Source organism: Cnephaeus nilssonii, assembly GCF_951640355.1.
Source record: "Cnephaeus nilssonii genome assembly, chromosome: 19".
Classification (NCBI taxonomy): Eukaryota; Metazoa; Chordata; class Mammalia; order Chiroptera; family Vespertilionidae; genus Cnephaeus; species Cnephaeus nilssonii.
In genome coordinates this window covers 48,071,413-48,098,164 of record NC_137090.1, presented here as the reverse complement: position 1 = coordinate 48,098,164, position 26,752 = coordinate 48,071,413, and the positions used below count along the sequence as shown (strand labels likewise).

The following is a 26,752-nucleotide window of genomic DNA, read 5'->3' as shown; positions in this document are numbered from 1 at the left end:
TAACATCTAAATATTAAATACATAGGACTAACTTAACAAAAATGTTCAAGACTTCTACACTGGAAAAACACAAAAACTGCTAAAATTATAAGATGTATATAAATGAAAGGTATAGTATGCTCATAGTCTGGATGTCTCAATGTTGCTATATATTTAATGTAATGCCCATGAATATCCCAACTTCTTTGTGTAGATAAATTGAAAAAAAAATCAACATTAAACAATGTGCATAAAAATGCCAAGGACCTAGAATTGCAGTGACAATTTTGAACAAGAACAAAATTAGAAGATGTACCACCAGATGCCAAAACTTGCATCTGTTTCCACTAAGAACCTTTGGCACTGAATAGAACAATGAAACAGTACAGGTAATCCAGAAACAGACCCTTCATATTATGATCACCTGATCCTATATAATAAAAGCCTAATATGCTAAGTATCCGGTCATCCATTCAACCAATCAAAGCATAATATGCTAATGATATGCTAAGGCCGCTCAATAGCTCGCTATGACGTGCACTGAACACTAGGGGGCAGATAGTTAACTATAAGGTGCACTGACCACCAGGGGGCAGACACTCCGTCCAGTAGGTTAGCTTGCCAATCAGGACTGAGCAAGATGTGCCAGACACTCCCTGGAGCCTTCCTGCTGTTCCTCCCGGGCTGGCCAACCTCCCGCGTCCCTCCCTGGCCCCGATCATGCACTGGTGGGGTCCTTCAGCCTGGCCTGCACCCTCTTACAACCCGGGACTCCTCAGGGGATGTTGGAGAGCCAGTTTTGGCCCAGCCAAGGGACCCCCTGGTGCACGAGTTTGTGCACCAGGCTTCTAGTTTATTATAAAGGGGGAGAGGAGAAGGTGGTCTTTTCATTAAATAATGTTGAATAAATTGTATATTTGAATGGAAATATTATTTTTAACCTCTATCCCACACCACACATAAAAATTAATTTTAGATTGTAGACCTAAAAGTAAAAACAATAAATATGCAGAAATGTAGCAAAATATCTTTATGATTTTGGGTTAGACAAATATTTCTTAAACTGGGCATAAAAGCACTAATCATAAATAACAGATTGATGAATTACTCTTCATCAATATTAAAGACTTCTATTTATCAAAGGACATCATGTAGAGAGATAAAAGGCAAGATGCAGATGGGGAGATATTGTAATACAAATATCCAATAATACCTTATATATAGAATTTTAAAGAAAACTATAAATAAATGAGTTCCTAATAAAAATGTGGACAAAAGTTTTGAACATGCATTTCTTAAAAGAGGATATTAAAAAGCCAATAAACACCCAAAAGGGGACTCAACATTATTAGACACCAAGGAAATGGAAATTATATCTATAATGAGATACCATTACACACTAGAATCAGGTGTTGGAGCCTTACCACTCCAGTGAAACTGCTCTAGTAAAGGTGGCCTATGCCATCTCCATCCCCTAACCCAGTGGTCGGCAAACTCATTAGCCAACAGGGCCAAATATCAACAGTACAACGATTGAAATTTATTTTGAGAGCCAAATTTTTTAAACTTAAACTTCTTCTAACGCCACTTCTTCAAAATTGACTCGCCCAGGCTGTGGTACTTTTGTGGAAGAACCACACTCAAGGGGCCAAAGAGCCGCATGTGCTCGCGAGCTGCTCTTTGCCGACCACGACCCTAACCCAATGAACACTTTTCAGTTCTTATGTCATTTGAACCTGCTGACCATGCTCCTCTTCTTTTTAAACAATCTTCACCTAATGATATGTTTTTATCGATTTCAAGAGAGGGAAACATGGATGTGAGAAACATCCATCAGTTGCTTCCTGTACGCACTCTGACTGAGGACTGAACATGCAACCTACGTATGTGCCCTGACTGGGAATCAAACCTGCACACTTTTAGTGTATGGGATGATGCTCAAACCAACTTATCCACCCAGCCAAGGGCCTTGCTCCTCTTCCTGAAATACTTGGCTCTAAAACAAGAGATAGGAGGCAGGGTCTCAGTGTGGTTTTAGGAGGTAGAAAGAAGCAGCCAATAGAGTTGGCATCATATCAAAAGTTTGACAGCAGGTGTTTTTATAAGTATACTAGAGGCCTGGTGCATGAATTTGTGCACCAGTGGGGTCCTTCGGCCTGGCCTGCACCCTCTCGCAATCCAGGACCCCTTGGGGGATGTTGGACAGCCAGTTTTGGCCTGATCTCTGCAGGCCAGGTCAAGGGACCCCACCAGTGCACGAATCTGTGCACTGGGCCAGTTTTGGCCTGATTTTTGCAGGCCAGGCCATGGGACCCCACCGGTGCATCAACCCATGCACCAGGCCTCTAGTATGCATATAAGATCTTTGGTTAATCTCTTTCCCCCACCTCCTCCCTCCTTCCTTCTGAATTTCATGAGTCTGTTCCATGTTTCCATGCCTGAAAATTGAGCGTCTGCCCCCTGGTGGTCAATGTGCATCATAGCTACAGAACAGTGGATCGGTGGCTTAGGCTTTTATATATATTTAATTTTTCAATTACAGTTGACATTATATATTAGTTTCAGGTATACAGCACAGTGGTTATACTTTTATATAACTTACTAGGGGCCCAGTGCATGAAATTTGTGCACTGGGGGGGGGCCCTCAGCCCAGCCTGTCCCCTCTCACTGACTAAGAGCCCTCAGGGGATGTCCTACTGATGGCTTAGGCCCGCTCCCCATGGAGGTGACCAGCTGATCAGGGGAAGGCACCAGCAGCATCACCCCGCTGCTGCAGCCACTGCCAGCCACCGCAGCTGCCATGGTGTTTTCATCAACACAGACTCCAGTCTCTTCACCATGAAAAAATGACAACTTTCTTTAGGCATTTTCAAGATGTCTCTTTCATAGGATATGACATTTCTTTTTTTTTTAATCCTCATCTGAGGATATGTTTCCATTGATTTTTATAGAGCAGGGAAGAGAGAGGGAGAGACATAGAGAAGCATCAATGTGAGAGGGACACTTTGATTGTTTGCCTCCTGCATGAATCCTGACCTGGGCCCCGGCCATAGAGGAGCCTGTAACCTAGGTACATGCCCTTGATCAGAATCGAACCCGGACCCTGCGGTTGGCAGGCTGAGGCTCTATCCACTGAGCCAAACCAGCTAGGGCAGGATATGACATTTCTTAACCTCTCCTGCAGCGGATCTTTTTTTCCTCCAGGAGTGTGGTGGAAAAATCCTACATCACCTTCTTGGATTCTTATTACCCAAGTTACCAAGAACACTGCAAGTGGCGGCATACAGGGAGTTTAGCCAATGAGTGGTCAGAAAAGGTGTTTATGCTTGAACTGGTTTGGCTCAATGGATAGAGCATCGGCCTGCAGACTGAAGGGTCCCAGGTTTGATTCCCGTTAAGGGCATGTACCTTGGTTGGGGGCACATCCCCAGTGGGGAGTGTGCAAGAGGCAGCTGATCGATGTTTCTCTCTCATTGATGTTTCCGACTGTCTATCCCTCTCCCCTCTTCTCTGTAAAAAATCAATAAAATATATTTTAAAAAAAGAAAAGGTGTTTCCTTTGCAACTCATGAGCAGAGGACCCCCTGCATTGAGTCCACTGGGCTAAGGGCGTGTCCCACGGCCTGGGGGGGCGGGGCACACCCCCAAGGCCAAAAGCCCCGCATTGTGTGCGCCAGGCTGGGGCCGTGGACCTGTCCGCTGCTTGGCGCTGGTGCACGCACAAGCGGCCAAAGGGCGGGAACATCTACCCCCAGCCACTCAGAGCCTGTGCCTATAGGCCCGGAGTGGATGGGGCGTTCTGGGACCCCGGCTGCTCAGGGCCTAGGCATGGGCCTAAAGGCTAGGAGTGCCCTGGGTCCTGAGGATGTTCCTGTGACCCAGGCCGCTCGGCACTTGCATATGCAAATTAACCCATCTTGGTTGGGTTAATTTGCATACTCACTCCTGATTGGCTGGTGGGTGTCAGGGAGGTAGAGTCAATTGCATCTTTCTCTTTTATTAGTGTAGATGAGTTATCCCATTAATAAGTCTAGTTATCCAACTGACACCACCCATAGTTATTACAATTTAATATAGACCATATTTCCTGTGCTGTACATTCCATGACTATTTTATAATGACAGCAGAGGTTTTAAGGGTAGTATTTCAAGGTTTAATCATCAGACTTTCCTATCAGAGAGTGGTATGTTATATCCAAAGAAGGTAAGTCTGTTGGTAATAGTTAATAGATTTCACTATTAAAATTTAACCAGAAATGGTCATTTTAACTGCAATGTCAAATTATTTATAATGGGAGATAGCTCATATAATTTACCCACTATCCCCTTCCCAATATTAAATACTAGAGGCCCAGTACATGAGGGTCCCCTCAGCCCGGCCTGCACCCTCTCCAATCCAGGATCCCTTGGGGGATGTCCGACTGCTGGTTAAGGCCCAATCCTGGTAGTGAGACATCCCTTTCGCAATCTGGGACTGCTGGCTCCTAACCGCTCACCTGCCTGCCTGCCTGATCACCCCTAACCGCCTCTGCCTGCCAGCCTGATCACCCCTAACTGCCTCTGCCTGCTGGCCTAATTGCCCCTAACTGCCTCTGCCTGCCAGCCTGATCGCCCCTAACTGTCCTTCCCTGCTGGCCTGATTGCCCCAACCATCTTCCCCTGCTGGCCTGATCACACCTAACCGCCTCTGCCTCTGCCCCCGCCACTGTGGCTTTGTCCGGAAGGAGGACCAGATGACTGGACGATGTCTGGTCAACCTGATCTAATTAGCATATTACCTTTTTATTAGTATAGATGTACTTGTTCATTGTACACATTGTAAGAGGGACATCTGACTTTCTTTCCTTCAGTCTTCACTGAAGCATAGCTCATCATGCCTTGTTCTCTCTGGGTATCAGGCCAATGGTCTGTTAGAGCCTTCTGGTATCAGGTCCACAGCTTCTGGTTTCCCAGGACTCTCAGTATTCTTAGCCTTCAATGTGGACTTGGGAGTCCTGGTCTATTTCCTCTCCATACTCCAATGTTCTGTGAGGCTATACACAGAACTTGTTACCATTATGACCTTTATTTTGGCACCATGTTGAAAGTGGAACTTCTGAGGCTTGCGGTCTTCTTCTCTACAGCATGGACACAAGTCTAGATAGTCTTGGATATGTTTTCCATCTATATAAAATTTCTATTACCTCCTCCAAATGAAACACAGAGGGTTAGGGGAATGAGGTGCTGTGTAACTTTGGATCTAGGCAGCATCAAAACCAATTCCCACATTCTTATATCCATGACCAGACCTCCCCCCATCAATGTACATCCAGCATCCAGGGTGATTCCTAGCATATAGCAGGTGTCCAATGAATTAGCTTCACAAGAAAAATAGGTTTTTCCTGTTCGTATAAACATTACATGCTCATTGGAAAGAAAAACAAAAAAATATAGGAAAGTGCAGAAAGTTAAACAAAAAACAAAAGCCATCATTAAGTTTTGGAGACCATCCCTTCATTCATAGCTCTCAAAAGTTCACACAAATACATAATTTTACATAGAATTTTGTACCACACATGCTGCACTTTCATTTCTCTTTTTCCTGTCTTTTCCCTTACTCATCACCTACTTCTCCTCTTCTCTGCCTCCCTTCAAGTTAACCAATGTTAACTGTCTGGTGTAGATTCTTCCATACCTATTTCCATGTTCATCTAATCACATACATACAGAAATGGGTATAATTATTTAACAAAAATGAAATATACATATACATATCTGTAAGAAAGCAGTTACTTACTAAAGATTATGGAAATGCCTTGGAATCAATTATTGTAGATATAACTCATTTAAAAAATTACTCTCATGCTATTCTGCACATCAGGATATATCACAATTCATCCAACCATTCTCCTATTAATAGCCATTCATTTTGTCTTTATGTGTATTCTTACACATTAATGCTGTTATTTCTGTGGGACAGACTTCTGGGTCAAAGCTTTTTATTTTTAACTTTTTGGTAAGAGCACATGGCTTCCCAAACCCCACTCACAAAAGATCTTTTAATTTTGCCAACTCCATTACGTGAAAGTAATAGCTGAGAGGATGTTGTAATTTGCATTTCCCTGAACTATTTAGGTTCATAATATTTTCATAGGTTATTGGCCATTTGAAGTTGATCTTCTATCAATAGCCCGCCAGTCCAGAAGGGTTAAAGACTTCAATGCAAAAAATAAAATTATCAGAATCTTAGAAACAAATTTAGGAGACTATGTATAACCTAGGAATTAAGGAGACCCTTTAACTAAAATAGTACATCAAGAAAAAAAAGGAAAAATAAAAAATATATTTTACTATAAAAATAAAAATATGGTGACTTCTATTATATAAAAATATAAAGACAAATGCTAGATTAAGAAAAACAACTGCAACACAGATGACAAAGGATGAATATCTAAAATATATAAAAGAGCACTTCCAGGTTTATTAGACAGACAAACCAATAGAAAAAAAAGGCAAAAGTATACAGGCAATTCATTAAAGATAACCTGTTACATGAATAAAGTATCAAATCTGGATGAAGGCTTTCATTTGTCCATTATTTCACTCCATTGTGAATTTTCTTATAACTTACAAGATTTAATGATTGTTTTTCCTCATTCATATGTTTATAGACGATTTTTTTCTGTGTGTGTTTTCTGGCAAATTGATTCCTAAAAGTCTTCCCACATTCATTATATATACAGATTACAACTTTTCTTAGAGACAACTGGATGACTTATTATTCTCTATATTAACTGAGTTTCTCTCTGATGTACTCTTTGATGTACAGTAAGGCTTGAGCTACTCCTAAAGGTTTTTCCACATTCATTACATTTATAGGGTTTTTCTCCAGTATGCATCCTCAGGTGTACATTAAAGTCTGAGTTTGTTCTGAAGGCTTTTCCACATTCTTCACATTTATAGGGCTTCTCCCCAGTATGAATTCGCTGATGTAGAGTTAGCTGTGAGAGAGTAATACAACCTTTTCCACATTCTTTACATGTATAGGGCTTTTCTCCAGTATGTGTTCTCCAATGCACTGTAAGGTATGAACCCCTCCTGAAGGCTTTTCCACACACATCACATTTATAGGGTTTCTCTCCACTATGGATTTTCTGATGTTCTGTGACATGTATCATCTGGCTAAATGCTTTCCCACAGTCATTACATTTAAATGGTTTCTCTCCAGTATGTGTTCTCTGATGGGTATTAAATCCTGAGTTACTTGTGAAAACCTTCCCACATTCATTACACTTATAGGGTTTTTCTCCAGTATGCCTTCTTTGGTGCACAGTAAGCTGTGATGTATTAGTAAATGCTTTCTCACATTCATTACATTTATATGGTTTTTCTCCAGTATGGGTCCTTCGATGTACAATAAGGTATGACTTAGTCCTGAAGGATTTTCCACAATCACAGCATTTATAGGGTTTCACTCCAGTATGAATTTTCTGATGCTCCTTAAGATTTACCATTTTGGTGAATGCCCTTTCACAGTCAGTACATTTATATGGTTTCTCTCCTGTATGAATCCTCTGATGTACAGTTAAATGTGATTTTATTCTGAAAGATTCCCCACATTCATTACATAGATAAGGTTTCTCTTCAGTGTGAATTCGTTGATGTATAATTAGAGATGAGGAACGCATGAAGGCCTTTCCACATTCACTACATTTATAAGGTTTCTCTCCTGTATGCATTCTGTGGTGTACTGTAAGGCATGAATAATTAATGAATGCTTTCCCACATTCATTACATTTATAAGGTTTCTCTCCCGTATGAATTCTCTGATGTTCTGTGAAATTTGCTATACGATTGAATGCTTTCCCACATTCATAACATTCATAGGGTTTTTCCCCAGTATGAGTTCTTATATGTACAATAAGGCTTGAATTACTTCTATAGGCTTTTCCACATTCATTACATCTAAAGGGCTTCTCTCCAGTATGAACTCTCTGATGAACATTAAAAATTGTGGTATTCTTGAAGGATTTCCCACACTCATTGCATTTATATGGTTTCTCTTCAGTATGGGTCTTCAGATGTACACTAAGATATGACTTATTCCTGAAGGCTTTCCCACAATCATTACATTTGTAGGGTTTCTCTCCATTGTGAGTTTCTTGATGTCGTGCAAGTTTTGATTTATCACTAAAAGCCTTCCCACATTCACTACATTTATAGGGCTTCTCTCCAGTTTGAATTTTCTGGTGCTGATTAAGGCGTGCACACTGGCTAAAAGATTTTCCACAGACATTACACTGATAAGGTTTCTCCTTAGTATGAATTCTCTGATGTACCATCAGTGATGAAGAAGCAATAAAGGCCTTTCCACATTCGTTACACTTATAGGGTTTTTCTCCAGTGTGAATTTTTTTATGTTGACTAAGATATGAAGGCTGACTAAACATTTTCCCACATTCATTACATTCATAAGGTTTTTCTTTAGTGTGATTTCTCTGATGTTGAATGAGTAATGACCTATAACAAAAGGCCTTTTCACATGTACTACATTTATAGGGTTTTTCTTTATTATTGTTTTTTCCCCCTAAAATAAGTTCTGAAGTAGGCCTTATAGCATTGCTGTCTTCCGTATCCTTGCAATATTTCTTCCCCAAATGGATATCTGTATTCAAATCTAAATTCTCTGTGAAATTTTCCTCATGAATTTGGCATTTGCTGTGGAGCTCTTCTGTGATAACTCCTGGTTCTGGACAAAAAATAGACCCAAATTTAATGCCTCTTTGGCCAGTGTGAACTTTCTTCTGTGTAACTATTCTTTGGCTCTGACTCTCCTGACTATTTTGCAATCTCAATATTCTGTCATTCCATTTCCATAATCCTCCCATTCTGGAGTCCCAGAGATCATTGTTTGCAAGTTTCTCTACTATGGTCTCCTGTGACAAATCCTCAGAGATATCCTCTGTTAGTATAGCATTCTTGGTTGCCGGTTTGGTCTCCAACTCTGGGGGAGGGGGAAAAGAAAAATCAAATGAGTCCATTTTCTATGTTATCAATGAACTGAATAAGAGGAAAACTTGGGCTGACAATGAATATGTTGTTTTTAACTGCTTGCAAATTGGCCTTGTTTTCTAGGAAGAAGGAGCTAAAGTTAAGGGAGGCTGGTTGAGCAATGAACCAAAATAGTAAATGCAAGAAGTTTTTCTCTATTCAAAAAAGTCATTTATGGTAATGCTCCTAGAATCTAAGTCTCTCAAATATTTCTCTTCTCATTCTCTTTAGAGTCAACTTCAATTTCTCTTTTTTAAAATCCTCACCCAAGGATGCTCTTTTCATTGATTTATAGAGAGTTGAAGAGAGGGAGGTGAGAGAGAGACAGAAACATCGACCTGAGAGAGACACAACTGCATTTAAGGAAAGGAGCTTACTAGAAAATCCCCATATAGTTCAAAATAAAGAAAATTACTGCACAATAACCTGAGGGCCAAAGACATAACAGTAGAAATGATCAAATACTTTGAACTCAATAATTATGAAGGTGCTATATAAAAAAAAGGTGTGATACAGTTTTGGTAACTTTAAATATATTAAAAATGGCTGAAAATAAATGAAATAAGAAAAGGTCAGTAAATTAAACCCTAAGAAGGTAAAAATAATGAAATAAGAGACATAATGAAACAAATTAAACATACAATAGAAATTATAAAAATTATTCTTTAAAAGCCAAATAAGATTGATAAACCCTTGCAAGACTGATTAAGATAAAAGACAGGAGACAAAAAATTAATCTCAGATATACTTTTGGAGACATCACTTCAGATCCACATAGACATTTAAAAGATCAGCAGAGGACAGTATGCTATAAAATTTAAATGTTAGATTAGATAGATCAATCCCTAGATAAACCTAATTTATTGGAGCAAAAAGAAATGGGAAATAGTTCTATAACTACAAAAGGAATAGAAGCTATAATTAATAAAAGGCCTTGCACAATAAAAACTTCAGGTCAACATGGCTTTCCTGGTGAATTCTATGTACCACAAAATATATAACTTTCCCCCTTTCTCAACTCTTTATTGTTATCACAATAAATTGATGGTCTTGCTTTACATTTTATTGAAAATAGAGATGCTATTAAAATAAAATGCCTTCATCTTCTCACTACCAGTTGACCTATATCTTCTCCATCTTTCCTAGTGATACAACAGGAGAGGTGGCCTTCCTGTTTATTCCATTCTAGATTCCCTCCTTTTCCATTCTAGATTTCCACCCTCTTTTACCTTTTTAGACACTTTAGTAGCTTTAGCTCCCATGGGGTATCTCCAATGTCTACTTTTCATTCACTCTTTTAAAAAAGTATAACTATTTAATATATAAAACAACATAAGTAACACATATGCAAGTATGGATGACATCATAATAAAATTAATACTCAAATGAAATAGAATGCACTTATTTCTTTCCATCTCTACTACTATCATCCTTAATCAAATTTGCTATGATCTCTTGCCTAGAATATTTTTAATAATCTCTTAACTGATTATTTGCTTTATTCCCTTAAATTCAATTTCCGTAAACAGGGTTATCCTTGATTAAAATCTTTCAATGCCTTCACACTCACTTTGATTAAAATCCATACTCCTTACCATCATCTACAAACCCCTGAATAGGCAGTCTCCTGTGTCTCTAATCTTATTCTATACCAGTCTCCCGCACACTTATGCTTCATCACAGCAGCTTCCATTGGTTTCTAGAACACATTACATTCTTTTCTGTATCAGGTTATTTGCCTGGAATGTTCCTCTTTTCCTTTTCCCTTCTTCTGATCCTTCAAGTTTCCGCTTGAATGTCACCTACTCAGAAGCCTTCCTTCTGAAGGCGGCAGTCTCATTTCCCATCCCAGTTATTCTTTCATATCCCCCAGTTTATCTCACAGCTAAAAGTTATTACTAACACTATTTAGCTTGTTTTTGTCCACTTACCTGTTAATTATTTCTCAAAAAGTAATCTTCATGAGGGCAGAGACCTGGTCCATCTTACTGCTGTAGACTAGTACCTAACTGTGTATATATAGCTGACTCCATTTTAAAACTGATCTTTCTGAGCCCTTAACCCCATCCCCTTTCCCCTTAAGAACACTATGAATCTGGATAGAGACTCCAGGTTAATCGTGAATTACTATTAATCTTTCCTCCACCACTAGTCCTTCCTCCTAGGAAAAGTGCCCTCAATGTTATCTTGCCCCGGGGCAAGAGCCCCCATTATCAGGTCCTTTTGTTCTCCTATATCACCTTGCATTCCTTTTGGAGTAATAGGTCCATTTCTTAGGAAGTGTGTAACAGGTGGTCTGGGGGGATGAATGGGGCAAGGATCTATGTTGTCCAGCACCCACCTAGGACTGTGTTTCTGTAAGCTCCCTATTAACATTCTTTAAACTGACAAGCTAGACTTGTCTGCTTTGTTTTTTGGCCTCTCAAATCATTTGGAATTTGGGGGCTGCTTTGTATACACAGTCTTTTCATGAAACACTAACCCAGTTTGCAGTATACAGATGTTTAATAAACACTGATTATATAAGTACTTTATTTTGATTCTCAAACTGATTTTTTGTTTGTATTCTTAATTAGTTGAAAATCCAAATCTGAGAGATTGTCCACAATATTCAAGCTTGTTTGTATTCTCAATTAAGAACCCCTAATGTTTCAGCAGTCTTAAAGATGAAGAAAGTCAAATAACAACCAAGTATATTTAGCTTAAATTAAATCAGTGTTGATTCTCAAGAAAGCACTTTCAGAAAAATTAATAAATGAAAACCATATCAGATAATGATTAAACAAAGAAAAAATATAAATTTAACTGGAGACAATAGAACTGAAAGGAATATTTTATGTATGTTTGAATAAAAAAGGAATAAAGGAACAGTAATTAAAATCATGCATCCAAGCATGTATGCATTCCTATGTTCATAGCAGTGCAATTTACAATAGCTAAGATCTGGAAACAGCCCAAATGCCCATTAGTAGATGAGTGGATAAAAAAAGCTGTGGTACATTTATACCATAGACAACTATGCAACAGTAAAAAAGAAGAATCTCTTACCCTTTGAGACAGCATGGAGGGACCTGGAGAGTATTATGCTAACTGAAATAAGCCAGTCAGAGAAAGATAAGTATCACATGATCTCACTCATATGTGGCATCTAATGAACAAAATAAACTGATGAACAAAATAGATTCAGAGACACAGAAGCATGGAACAGACTGTGGAATCTCAGAGGGAAGATAGGGGTGGGTGGCTGGGTGGGAAAAGACCAACCAAAGAACTTCTATGCATATATGCATAACCCATGGAGCCAGACAATAGTGTGGTGAAGGCCTGGGGCAGAGGTGGGTTAGAAGGGGTCAATGGGGGGAGGGGGGGTAAAGGAGACATATGTAATACTTTCAACAATAAAGATTTAATTAAAAAATCATTAATCCAAGAAAGCAAAGTAGGGTGGACAGAAATCAAAAGTAGAGGACTAAGAGAGGGGGAATGGGGAAAAAGAGAAGTAAATGGAGAGAGAGGGAGAAAGGTATAGGAAGAGAGGAAGAGAAAGAATCTTTTCCATTGAGATAGTTTTGAGAAAAGACACATTCCAAAATATTTCAGATATTCTGACTCATCCATGGAATAAATCCCATCTTCCTGGTTCTTATGAACTCACCTGGATAGGGGGCTCTTGAAATTTCTCTCACTACCACCCATGGTCCTTTTTTATCCTCCAAACGAGATATCATATCTGGTTTGGAAACTGTAAGCCCTGTTCAGAAAAAAAGGAATAGGATTTGATTGTGCCTATGAGAAGAACTATCACCAAATTGAATCTCAGCTCTTAATCTCCTGTGCAGAGTGGCTATTGTAGGAAGTTCTAGAGATATGCTGTCCAATAACAATTGCCAATAGTTTCATGTAGCTATTTAAATTTGAATTAGTTAAAATTACATAAAATTTAAAACTTAGTTCTTCAATTGGACTAGCCACATTTCAAGTGCTCAAGTGGCTAGTGCTTGGCATATGGAACAGCACTGATGTGGATCATTCCCACCAGTAGAACATTCTACTGTATAATGGGTGTCATAGAGAATTACAAAGTTATTTTGAAGTTCAACACTATGACCCTAAGTTTGTTGGAATAACAGATCATGAAAATAATCTGCTTAGAAAGAAAAGGAACAAACAGATACTTATGATAGTGACTAGAAAAAACTTTAGTTCAAAATCTGAGGAACTGTCAACAATCTCTAAGATTCTAATGAAATATGTATTTCTTACTCTACAATAGGTAGACCATTTAGTTAAGAGTGAGGAATAGCTAACTCCCAACAATATGCTCCTAAGATTATGAGATTTTAATGGCAAAATTCAGCAAACCTGGTCAAATGGGAAGATGCATATACTTACCCAGGGAGACAAGATTCCTATAATTCTCTAGCATCACATCCCTGTGCAGGCCCCTCTGTGTAAGGTCCATCAACCTCCACTCTTCCAATGTGAAGTCGATAGCCACATCTTTAAATGTCACTGATTCCTAAAATAAATACATCATGATCACCCAGGGACTATACAATAAGAGCTGTTAGGCAGAATAATTCATACAGAAGTGAGGAAGAACTTCAGAAATCAGAATCACCAAATGACTATAGAAGTTAATCAGTTCAAACTTTAAAGGATGTATGAATCTTCCCAGTAACAAGAACTTAAAGCCTTGGAGAAACCAAGATGGCGGCATAGGTAAACACCTAAACTGCTGCCTCGCACAACAATTTCAAAACTACAACTAAAGGACAAAACGGACATCATCCAGAACCACAGGAAAGCTGGCTGAGTGGAAATTCTACAACTAGAAGGACAGAGAAAACCAAACTGAGACTCAGAGGAGCTGCAAAAGGCTGAGGTATGGAGACGCACGTGTGGAGAGGACTGACGGTTGAGTGCCTGGCTGGCTTTCTTAAGTGGGAGGGAGATAGAAACTCCCGACTGCACTGAACCCCAGTTCCCGGCGAGACCCTGGGGACCCAGACTAATACGGGGGGAATCTGGACTATCAGGAAAAGAGAAAAGCACACGGAAACTCAGGGGAGCCGCGAAAGGCAGAGGTCTGGAGGCGCGAGTGCACGCAGAGAAGACTGACTGCTGAGTGCACCTCTGGCTTTCTCTAGCGGGAGGGAGACAGAAGCTCCTGACTGCTCTGAACTCCTGTTCCGGGTGAGAATCTGGGAACCCAGACTCATTTGGGGAGAAACTGGACTGTCTGGCAGCAGGAGAAACTCGAGGGCGGCTTTCTCTCAGAGGTGCTTGCAGTGACTACCGAGGGACACTGAGACCCAGGGGCCACATAGGGCAGGGCTGATGGAAAGCCAAGGGTGTCTGCTCCACCCTGAGACTCCGCCCCATCCAAGCTGATCACAGAGACTTTTGCAATTTTGCAAGTCTTGTCTCATAAGGGTGTCTCCAGCACAGAAGTTCTCCCAGCACAGACACAGCTGATCCTCACAGCCAATTGGCCTGGAGGTCAATTCCTCCCAGTGATACCAACAACAATCAAGACTTAACTACAACAAGGCTGTGCACACAGTCCACAAAGTGGTGCACCAAGAGTGTCCACCTCAGGTAACTGGGGAGGCTGAGCCACTGGGCCCTATAGGACACCTACCACACAAAGCTACTCTACCAACTCAGAGAAGCAGTGAAAATGAGGAGACAAAGAAACAGATCACAAATGAAAGAAACGGAGGAAATCAAATGACCGGATATAGAGTTCAAAACCACTGTTATAAGGTTTTTCAAGAATTTCATGGAAAAGGCCGATAAATTTAGTGAGACCCTCAAGGATATGAAAAAGGACCAACTAGAAATTAAACATGCACTGACTGAAATAAAAAATATTATACAGAGACCTAACAGCAGACTAGAGGAATGCAAGAATCAAGTCAAAGATTTGAAACACAAAGAGGCAAAAAACACTCAACCAGAAAAGCAAAAAGAAAAAAGAATCCAAACACTAGAAGATAGTGTAAGGAGCCTCTGGGACAACTTCAAGCGTACCAACATCAGAATTATGGGGGTGCCAAAAGAAGAGAGAGAGCAAGATACTGAAAACCTATTTGAAGAAATAATGACAGAAAACTTCCCTCACCTGGTGAAAGAAATAGACTTACAAGTCCAGGAAGCGCACAGAACCCCAAACAAAAGGAATCCAAAGAGCACCACACCAAGACACATAATAATTAAAATGCCAAGAGCAAAAGACAAAGAGAGAATAATAAAAGCAGCAAGAGAAAAACAGTTAATTACCTACAAGGGAGCACCCATATGATTATCAGCTGATTTCTCAACAGAAACTATGCAGGCCAGATGGGAGTGGCAAGAAATATTCAAAGTGATGAATAGCAAGAACCTACAACCAAGATTACTCTACCCAGCAAAGCTATCATTCAGAATTGAAGGGCAGATAAAGAGCTTCATAGATAAGAAAATGCTAAAGGAGTTCATCAACACCAAACCAGTATTATATGAAATGCTGAAAGGTATTCTTTAAGAAGAGGAAGAAGAAGAAAAAGGTAAAGCTAAAAATTATGAATAACAACTACATATCTATCAACAAGTGAATCTAAAAATCAAGTGAATTAAAAATCTGATGAACAGAATAAACTGGTGAATAGAATCAGGGGCATAGAAAGGGAGTGGACTGACAATTCTCAGGGGGAGTGGGGTGTGGGGGTGCGGGAGGAGACTGGATAAAAATTGTACACCTATGGATGAGGACAGCGGGGTGGGGGGGAGGTAAGGGCAGAGGGTGGGGTGGGAACCGGGCAGAGGGGAGCTATAGGGGGAAAAAAGAGGAACAATTGTAATAATCTGAATAATAAAGATTTATTAAATTAAAAAAAGAACTTGCCGAAACTGGTTTGGCTCAGTGGATAGAGCGTCAGCCTGCGTACTGAAAGGTCCCGGTTCGATTCCGGTCAAGGGCATGTACCTTGGTTGCAGGCACATCCCCAGTAGGAGGTGTGCAGGAGGCAGCTGATCGATGTTTCTCTCTCATTGATGTTTCTGGCTCTCTATCCCTCTCCCTTCCTCTCTATAAAAAATCAATAAAATATATTAAAAAAAAAAAGAACTTAAAGCCTTAAGAGCAAGTCCATTCTATTTTTAGTTTTATCTACTAGCAGGATTTTTTTTCAGATTAATTCAAATCTGGCTTTCTGTAACTTCCAAAAAATTGGTCCTACTATATTGTCTGGAGTCACACAGCATGCTTTCCTCCTTCACTAGAAAGTCTTTAAAATATTTGATAACAGCTACTAGTTTCCACCCAAAGCATCCTTTCTTAAAAACTCTGGCTTATGTATAATATAAACTCTTTTTCAGTTTCAATCTATAAAATATGGCTTGTGAAAAGATACATTTTGTCATTCATATGACATGAAAAGATTGTAAGCTCTCTCTTTGAAAAATAAAAAAAAATCACAGAATTTTGTGGAATTTCTTTGATCAGAATATGAAATATATGTGCAACTGTGTAAAAAATAGAAGAATCAACCATAAAAAATTTTAATCTTACCTACTTGAAAGAGAAAATAGAGAGCAGGAAACTGGAATAAAAGCCAGACTCCACTGAATATTTCTTGTTTTGTAGATTTGACTTTTGAACCATGTGAATATAGTATTATAAAAAAAATACTTAAATTAAAAATAATCTATAAGACTATTTGCTCTAAAAATAAACAAAATTGACATCTTCAGAACATTTCACCCCAAAGCCATGGGATATACATTCTTCTCAAGTGCACATGGGTCATTTTCAAAAACAGAACATATATTGGGTCACAAGCAAAGTCTCTTCAAATTCAAGAAGACTGAAATCATACCAAGCATCTTCTCAGACCACAATGGCATAATCATATCTAATAAAACAGTAATATGCAAATTAACCATCACTCCGCGACAAAAATGGCGGCGCCCATGGCCACAAGATGGCGGCGCCCAGTCCTCTCATCCCTACCGGAGTCCCCCAGTCCGCCCAGCCTTCACAACACAGGTTGTCCAGCTTGGAGGCGCCTGTGCCCCCACACCACGATTCCCGCCCAGCAGTGTCAGCCTGGGCTGGGGTCTCAGCCTGCGAGGGGCACGCACCCCAACGGCACGGTCCCCCTCCCAGCGGCCATAGCCTAGGCTGAGTCTAAGCCTGCGAGGGGCGTAAATCCCAACAGCGTGATCCCCCTCCCAGCGGCCTTAGCCTGGGCTGAGTCTAAGCCTGAAAGGGCGTAAATCCCAACTGCACGATCCCCCTCCCAGTGGCCATAGCCTGGGCTGGGGTCTCAGCCTGCGAGAGAGGCGCGCACCCCCATGGCGCGATCCCCCTCCCAGCGGCCTTAGCCTGGGCTGAGTCTAAGCCTGCGAGGGGCATAAATCCCAACATTGTGATCCCCCTCCCAGCGGCCTTAGCCTGGGCTGAGTCTAAGCCTGAAAGGGCGTAAATCCCAATTGCACGATCCCCCTCCCAGCGGCCATAGCCTGGGCTGAGTATAAGCCTGCCAGAGGTGCACACCCCCATGGCACGATCCCCCTCCCAGCGGCCTTAGCCTGGGCTGGGGTTTCAGCCTGCGAAGGGTGCAATCCCCCTCCCAGCAGCCATAGCCTAATCTGGGGTCTCAGCGTGCGAGGGGCGCGCACCCCCACAGCGCAATCCCCCTCCCCGCAGCCATAGCCTGGGCTGGGGTCTCAGCCTGCGAGGGCTGCGCACCCCCACAGCGTGATCCCCCTCCCAGCAGCCATAGCCTGGGCTGGGGTCTCAGCCTGTGAAGGGTGCAATCCCCCTCCCCGCAGCCATAGCCTGGGCTGGGGTCTCAGCCTGCGAGGGCTGCGCACCCCCACAGCCCGATCCCCCTCCCAGCAGCCATAGCCGGGGCTGGGGTCTCAGCCTGCGAGGGGCGTTCACCCCCACAGCGCGATCCCCCTCCCAGCAGCCATAGACTTATCTGGGGTCTCAGAGTGCGAGGGACGTGCACCCCCAAGGCGCGATCCCCCTTTCAGCGGCCGTAGCCTGGGCTGAGCCTAAGCCTGTGATGGGCATTCACCCCAACAGCCTTAGCATGGGCTGGAGTCTCAGCATGTGAGGGGCGTGCACCCCCACGGCCCGATCCCCCTCCTAGCAGCCATAGCCTGGGCTGAGTCTAAGCCTGCGAGGGGCACACACCCCCATGGCACGATCCCCCTCCCAGTGGCGGCAGCCTGTGGTCTCAACCACTGAGTCACACCAGCCAGGCAGATATGGAGAAGTCTTAAATGTTACTTTTTTTGTTACATATATTTTATTGATTTTTTACAGAGAGGAAGGGAAAGGGCTAGAGAGCTAGAAACATCTATGAGAGAGAGACATTGATCAGCTGCCTCCTGCACACACCCCACTGGGTATGTGCCCCTAACCAAGGTACATGTCCTTGACCAGAATCGAACCTGGGACCCTTGAGTCTGCAGGCCGATGCTCCATCCACTGAGCCAAACCAATTAGGGTTGTCCAATATGTTAAAGAAAAAACCCTATCTAATAAAGAGGGAATATGCAGGGGAGGGCATTTGGGGGTGACCGGGTTGTCAGGGGAGGGCAGTTGGGGATCATTGGGCTGGCAGGGGAACAGTTAGGCATCGATCAGGCTTGCAGGGGAGTGGTTAGGGGGTGATCAGGTTTGCAGGCAGAAGCAGTTAGGGGCAATTAGGCAGGCAGGCAAGCAGTTGGGAGCCAGCAGTTCCGGATTGTGAAAGGGATGTCTGACTGCCTGTTTAGGCCCGAACCCTGTAGGATCGGGCCTAAACAGGCAGTCAGACATTCCCCGAGGGATCCCAGATTGGAGAGGGTGCAGGTTGGGCTGAAGGACACCCCCTCCCCCAGTGCACGAATTTCGTGCACCGGGCCTCTAGTATTAGAAATAAACTACAATAAAAACAATCCAAAAAATTCAAACACTTGGAAGCTGAATAGCATGCTATTAAACAATGTTTGGCTTACCAAAGAGATCAAAGGAGAAATTAAAAACATCCTGGAAGCTAATGACAATAAAAACACAACAATCCAAAATCTATGGTACACAATGAAAGCAGTCCTGAGAGGGAAGTTTATAGCTCTACAGGCCTACCTCAATACACAAGAAAAAATGGTAGTATATTATCTAACTCTACAACTTAAAGAATTAGAAAGAGAGCAACAAGAAAAGCCCATCATAAGCAGAATGAAGGAAATAATAAAGATCAGAGCAGAAATAAATGACATAGGGACCAAAAAAAACAATACAAAAGATCAATGAAACCAAGAGCTGTTTCTTTGAAACGATAAACAAGGTTCATGACCCTCTAGCCAGGCTAACCAAGAAGCAAAGAGAGAGGACCCAAATAAACAAAATCATAAATGAAAGAGGTGAAATAACAACAGACCCCAAAGAAATACAAAGGATTGTTAAAAAATACTATGAACAACTTTATTCCAACAAACTAGACATCATGGAGGAAATGGACATATTCCTAGAAAAATACAACCTTCCAAAACACAATCAGGAAGAATCTAAACATCTCAATAGACCAATAACTATGGAAGAAATTGAAGCAGTCATCAAAAAGCTTCCAGCAAACAAAAGCCCAGGGCCAGATGGCTTCACTGGGGAGTTTTACCAAACATTCAAGGAAGAACTAAAACCTATCTTCCTCAGACTATTCCAAAATATTCAAGAGGAAGGAACACTTCCAAGCTCCTTCTATGAAACCAGCATCACCCTAATACCAAAACCAGATAAAGACAACACAATGAAAGAGAATTACAGGCCAATATCCCTCATGCCAAAATCCTCAACAAAATTATAGCAAATTGGATCCAGCAGTACATCAGAAGATCATACACCAGGACCAAGTAGGATTTATCCCAGGGATGCAAGGATGGTACAATATCCGCAAATCAATAAACATGATACATCACATAAATAAATTGAGAGATAAAAATCACATAGTCATATCAATTGATGCAGAAAAAGCATTTGACAAAATCCAACCCTTTCTTTTCTTTTTTTTTAAATTTCTTTATTGATTAAGGTGTCACAAATTTGTCCTCATCCCCCCATTCCCATCCCACTCCCCTCCCCACGGAGGCCCCAACCCCCTGTTGAACTTAACCATTGGTTAGTCTTATATGCATGCACACAAGTCCTTTGGTTGATCTCTCCCCCCTCCCCCCACCCTCCCCTATCCTCCCTCTGAGGCCCGATAGTCCGATCGATGCCTCCTTGTTTCTGGTTCTGTTCTTGTTCATCAGTCTATGTTATTCATCATTTCCCCTAGATGAGCGAGATCATGTGTCCCTAGAGATATACTTATATGAACTGAATGTGAGACGAGCAATAATAGTTATGCTGACAGGCAAATGAATCAGTCTGTAGTGAGTTTCTTTCTGGACCAACAGTTCTTTTGAGACCAAATATCAATGTCCACCAGTTCCTTATATGTACATGTCGGCACTGACCCCTCAGCTCTGGATGGTGGACAAATGGTGGTAATGCAGGTTCGATTCCCTCTGGTTGGGTCTCGGCCGGACCCAGGGGCACGGCTTCATCCAGACCCAGGGGCACGTGGCCTCACCTGGACCCAGGGGGTGCGTGGCCTCACCTGAACCCAGGTGTGCGCGGCTTCCCCCGGACCCGGGACCCAGCCTCACCCGGATCCAGGGGCACACGGCCTCACCCGGACCCGGGATCCAGCCTCATCCGGATCCAGGGGCACATGGCCTCACCTGGACCCGGGATCCAGCTTCACCCGGACCCAGGGGCGCATGGCCTCACTTCTCCCAGACCCAGGGGTGCGTGGCCTCACCCGGGCCCGGGACCCAGCCTCACCCGGATCCAGGGGCACATGGCCTCACCAGGACCCAGGGGCGCGCGGCCTCACCCGGACCCAGGGCGCGTGGCCTCTCCCAGACCCAGGGGCGCGCGGCCTCATCCGGATCCAGGGGCACATGGCCTCACACGGACCCGGGATCTAGCTTCACCCGGACCCAGGGGCGCGTGGCCTCACCCGGACCCAGGGGCGCATGGCATCTTCCAGACCCAGGTGCGCGTGGCCTCACCCGGACCCGGGAGCCAGCCTCACCCGGATCCAGGGGCATACGGCCTCACCCGGACCCAGGATCCAGCTTCACCGGGACCCAGGGGCGCGTGGCCTTACCCGGACCCAGGGGCGCGTGGCCTCACCCGGGCCCGGGACCGAGCCTCACCGGGATCCATGGGCACACGGCCTCACCCTGACACGGGATATTCCCCCGGACCCAGGGGCGCGTGGCCTCACCCGGGCCCGGGACCGAGCCTCACCCGGATCCAGGGGCGCACGGCCTCACCCGGACCCGGGACACAGCCTCACCCGGATCCAGGGGCACACGGCCTCACCCGGACCCAGAATCCAGCTTCACCCGGACCCAGGGGCGCGTGGCCTCACCCGGGCCCGGGACCCAGCCTCACCCGGATCCAGGGGCACACGGCCTCACCCGGACCCGGGATCTAGCTTCCCCTGGACCAAGGGGCGCGTGGCCTCACCCGAACCCAGGGGCGCATGGCCTCTCCCAGACCCAGGGTCGCGTGGCCTCACCCGGATCCAGGGGCGCAATTCCTCACCCGGACCCGGGACCCAGCCTCACCCGGATCCAGGGGCACACGGCCTCACTCGGACCCGGGATCCAGCTTCATCCGGACCCAGGGGCGCGTGGCCTTACCCGGACTCAGGGGCGCGTGGCCTCACCCGGGCCCGGGACCCAGCCTCACCCGGATCCAGGGGCACACGGCCTCACCCGGACCCAGGATCTAGCTTCCCCCGGACCCAGGGGCGCGTGGCCTCTCCCAGACCCAGGGTCGCGTGGCCTCACCCGGATCCAGGGGCCCACGGCCTCACCCAGACCCAGGATTCAGCTTCACCCGGACCCAGGGGCGCATGGAATCACCGGGATCCAGGGGCGCGTGGCCTCTCCCGGGCTCGGGACCCAGCCTCACCCGGATCCAGGGGCACACGGCCTCGCCCGGACCCGGGATCTAGCTTCCCCCGGACCCAGGGGTGCATGGCCTCACCAGACACAGGGGCGCGTGGCCTCTCCCAGACCCAGGGTCGCGTGGCCTCACCCAGATCCAGGGACACACGGCCTCACCCGGACCCGGGATCCAGCTTCACCCGGACCCAGGGGCGCGTGGGCTTACCCGGACCCAGGGGCGCGTGGCCTCACCCAGGCCTGGGACCCAGCCTCACCCGGATCAAGGGGCACACGGCCTCACCCGGACCCGGGATCTAGCTTCCCCCAGACCCAGGGTCGCGTGGCCTCACCCGGATCCAGGGGGCCACGGCCTCACCCGGACCTGGGACCCAGCCTCACCCGAATCCAGGGGCACATGGCCTCGCCCAGACCCAGGATCCAGCTTCACCCGGACCCAGGGGCGCATGGCCTCACCCGGACCCAGGGGCGCGTGGTCTCTCCCGGGCCCGGGACCAAGCCTCACCCGGATCCAGGGGCACACGACCTCACCCGGACCCGGGATCCAGCTTCACCCGGACCCAGGGGCGCGTGGCCTCACCCGGACCCAGGGGCGCGTGGCCTCTCCCAGACCAAGGGTCGTGTGGTCTCACCCGGATCCAGGGGCCCATGGCCTCACCCGGATCCGGGTCCCAGCCTCACCCAGACCCAGGGGCACATGGCCTCACCTGGACCCAGGGGCGCGTGGCCTCTCCCTGGCCCAGGACCCAGCCTCACCCGGATCCAGAGGCACACGGCCTCGCCCGGACCCAGGGGCATGTGGCCTCATCCGGACTCAGGGGCGTGTGGCCTCTCCCAGACCCAGGGGCGCGTGGCCTCACCCGGGTCCAGGGGCGCACGGCCCCACCCGGACCCAAGTACCAGCCTCACCCGGACCTAGGGGCGCATAGCCTCACCCGGACCCAGGGGGGTGGCCCCACCCGGACCCGGGACCCAGCCTCACCCGGATCCAGGGGCGTGCGGCCTTACCCGGATCCAGGGGCATGTCGCCTCGCCCGGACCCGGGACCCAGCCTCACCCTGACCCAGTTCCCAGCCTCACCCGGACCCAGGAGCGCGCGGCTTCACCCCGATCCGGGACCCAGCGGGGTTTCGTCTTCTTGATCCCAATTCCTGTTGGTCAGTTCCATCTCAGCAATTCCTTTGGCCATTTTCTCAGAGCTCCAGGGCAGCCGCCACAGAACTCGTTGGGCGGCGGGCTCGGTGAAGCTCCGGTGTGCCTGGTGCGCGGTGGCGGGCTGGTCCGGGGTGGCTGCGTCGGCCCTTGGGTCTGCAGCGGTGGCCGGTCGCCGAGCGTGTGCACCTGGCCGCTTCCAGGGCGTTGAGATTCTTGAAGGACTCGGAGGTCAGCAAGCGCGGAGTTTCCCACCCCATGTCTCCCAGGGGCTCGTCTGTCCGTGCTCGGCAGCGAGTGGAGCCGTCCCCTCAGCCGGAGACCGCCGGGGGAACTGCGTCGAGCACGTTCCAGGCCGCCATTGTGTCGCCTGAGCCGTAGTTCTTAAAGTGTGATCTTTGGGTCACCGGCATCAGCATCATCCCGCGTACCCCTCTCTTTTATTCTAGTTGTAGAGCATCTGCTCAGCCAGCCCTCCGGTGGTTCTGGATGGTGTCTGCTCTGCTCTCCCGTCGTAGACTCAAAATTGTTGTGGTAGGCAACAATCAGGCTTCCGCCCTATGCCTCCATCTTGGTCCTCCTTTGTATAGTTAAGTCTTGATTGTTGTTGGTGTCGCTGGGAGGAATTGTCCTCCAGGCCAATTGGCCGTGCGGACCCTCTGTGTCTATAAAGGAAGAGTTGCTGTGCAGGAGACACGCTTATGGGCCGGGTCTTGGTGCAGCAAGGCTTTGGCGCTCACTGAGTCTGCCTCTTGAATGTGTCCCTTATGCGAGTGGTTGAAATCTGGTGTCATCTCACACCGACCACTAGATGCCCTCATTTCTGGGTCTCCAATGGAATGTAGGTCAGCTACTGCCTGAGGCCACTCAGCAGGAATTACAGCAAAAACTGCAGTTTCCTCCTCCTGTCTGAGCGGCCCTGGAGCAGTCCGACTAGAACCGCAGTTTATCTGGTCAAGCTGCCATAGGGCAGGCCACCCACATGCAAAAGCCATTGTTTGGAGCCCAGGTGGACCTGCAAAACGTGCGGGGCGGGTCTGCAAACCGTGCGGGGCGGGTCCCAGGGCAGGGCGGGTCTCAGGGCGGGGCGGGGCCTCAGGGCGCCACCAGGCCATGGCGTGGGGAACCGCAATGGCTGCAAGTCTGCTTTTTCTGCTTTCCACGTTTCTAAGCCCCCTCGTTCCGCACTCCAGCGCAGCAAACACTGATTGCTGGGCGCAGCTCCACAAGGAAGTTACTCCCACTCTCCGACATGAAGGCTGAGCATCCAGCCTCTCCCCGCAGGCTTCTGGGTCTCCCGCGCGTCCCCAGAAGCTGGATTTCAGGGTGATGTGGAGCTAATCTCCCCTAGGGTTGGAACAAAAGCCGCACGACCCTTCCCCCGCCACCAGCCCGACCCACGCACCTCCGCACCTTATCCCCTCCGAGTTCGCTCTTTCCTCTTCCCTCTTAGCTGTAAATCCACCATTCAGCCAGCTCTCCTGTCGTTCTGGGTGGCCCCAACACCCTTTCTTGATAAAAACTCTCAGAAAAGTGGAAATAGAAGGATCATACCTCAACATAATAAAAACCATATGTGACAAACCCACAGATAACATCATACTCAATGGGCAAAAACTAAAACCATTTCCCCTAAGAACAGAAACAAGACAGGGATCCCCACTCTCACCACTCCTGTTCCACATAGTACTGGAAGTACTAGCCATTGAGATTAGACAAGAAGAAGAAATAAAAGGCATTCAAACTGGAAACGAAGAAGTAAATCTGTCCTTATTTGCAGATGACATGATGCTGTACATAGAAAACACCAAAGACCCCATCAAAAAATTATTAGACTTAATAAATGAATTCGGCAATGTAGCAGCATACAAAATTAATGCCAAGAAATCTATGGCATTTCTATACACCAATAGTGAACTTACAGAAATAGAGACTGAAAAAGCAATCCCATTTACCATCGCACCAAAAAAATTAAGATACCTAGGAATAAACTTAACTAAGGAGGTAAAAGACCTATACGCGGAAAACTACAGGACACTGAAAAAAAGAGGTAGAGGAAGACATAAACAGATGGAAGAACATACTGTGTTCATGGATTGGTAGAATCAACATCATTAAAATGTCCATACTACCCAAAGCAATCTATAGATTCAATGCACTCCCCATTAAAATACCAACAGCATATTTCACAGACCTAGAACAAACTTTTCAAAAATTCATCTGGAATAAAAAAAAAGACCCCGAATAGCCACAACAATCCTGAGAACTAAGAACAAAGTAGGTGGGATCTCAATACCAGATATCAAGCTGTATTATAAAGCCACTGTTCTCAAAACAGCCTGGTACTGGCACAAGAACAGACATATAGATCAAAGGAATAGAATAGAGAATTCAGAAATTGCCCCAGACCACAATGCTTAATTAATATTTGACAAAGGAGGCATGAACATGCAATGGAGTCAAGACAGTCTCTTCAATAAATGGTGTTGGGGAAATTGGACAGATACATGCAAAAAAAAAAATGAAAGTAGACCACCAACTTACACCATACACAAAAATAAACTCAAAATGGATAAAGGACTTAAACATAAGATGGGAAGCCATAAAAATACTAGAGGAATCCACAGGCAGCAAAATCTCAGACATATGCCAAAGCAATTTTTTCACCAATACAGCTCCTAGGGCAATGGAAACTAAAGAGAAAATAAACAAATTGGACTACTTCAAAATAAAAAGCTTTTGTACAGCAAAAGAAACCATCAACAAAACAACAAGAAAGCCCACTGCATGGGAGAACATATTTGCCAATGTTATCACCAATAAGGGTTTAATCTCCCAACATTTACAGGGAATTCATACAACTTAACAAAAGGAAGATAAACAATCCAATAAAAAAATGGGCAACGAGCATAACCAATGGATGCAAAATTCTGGGGGGTGAGGGCATATATGGGAGTGGGGTGGGGTGGGGCAATGGTAAGATATGTACACATATAATACCTTAATACAAAAAATGGGCAACGGACCTAAATAGATACTTTTCGAAAGAAGATAGAAGGAAGGCAAGAGACATATGTAAACATGCTCAAAGTCACTAATCATCTGAGAGATGCAAATCAAAACGACAATGCAGTACCATCTCACACCTTTCAGAATGGCTATCATCAACAAGTCAACAAATGCAAGTGCTGGCAAGGATGGGGAGAAAAAGGAACCCTTGTGCACTGCTGGTGGGAATGCAGACTGGTGCAGCCCCTGTGGAGAACAGTACTGAGTTTCCTCAAAAAACTAAAAGTGGAACTCCCATTTGACCCAGTGATCCCACTTCTAGGAATATATCCCAAGAAACTAGAAACACCAATCAGAAAGGACATATGCACCTATGTTCATAGTGGCACAATTCACCATAGCTAAGATTTGGAAACAGCTTAAGGGTCCATCAGCAGATGAGTGGATTAAAAAACTGTGGTACATCTACACAATGGAATACTTTGCTGCTATAAAAAAGAAGGAAATATTACCATCTGAAACAGCATGGATGGAACTGGAGAGCATTATGCTAAGTGAAATAAGCCAGTCAGAGCAAGATA

General features: G+C 45.3%; 1 long non-coding RNA gene across 2 annotated transcripts in view; it reads right to left on the bottom strand.

The window, feature by feature from the left end:
* Positions 1-7,324: 7,324 nt before the first annotated feature.
* LOC307115829 overlaps positions 7,325-26,752 on the bottom strand; it is a 40,930-nt gene continuing 21,502 nt past the window's right edge. For both annotated transcript variants that reach the window (XR_013815131.1, XR_013815132.1), the window contains exons 5-7: positions 13,401-13,527; positions 12,664-12,759; positions 7,325-8,961 (exon numbers count right to left, since the gene is read on the bottom strand). This is a non-coding gene — a long non-coding RNA (uncharacterized lncRNA). The remainder of the gene's footprint in view (positions 8,962-12,663; positions 12,760-13,400; positions 13,528-26,752) is intronic.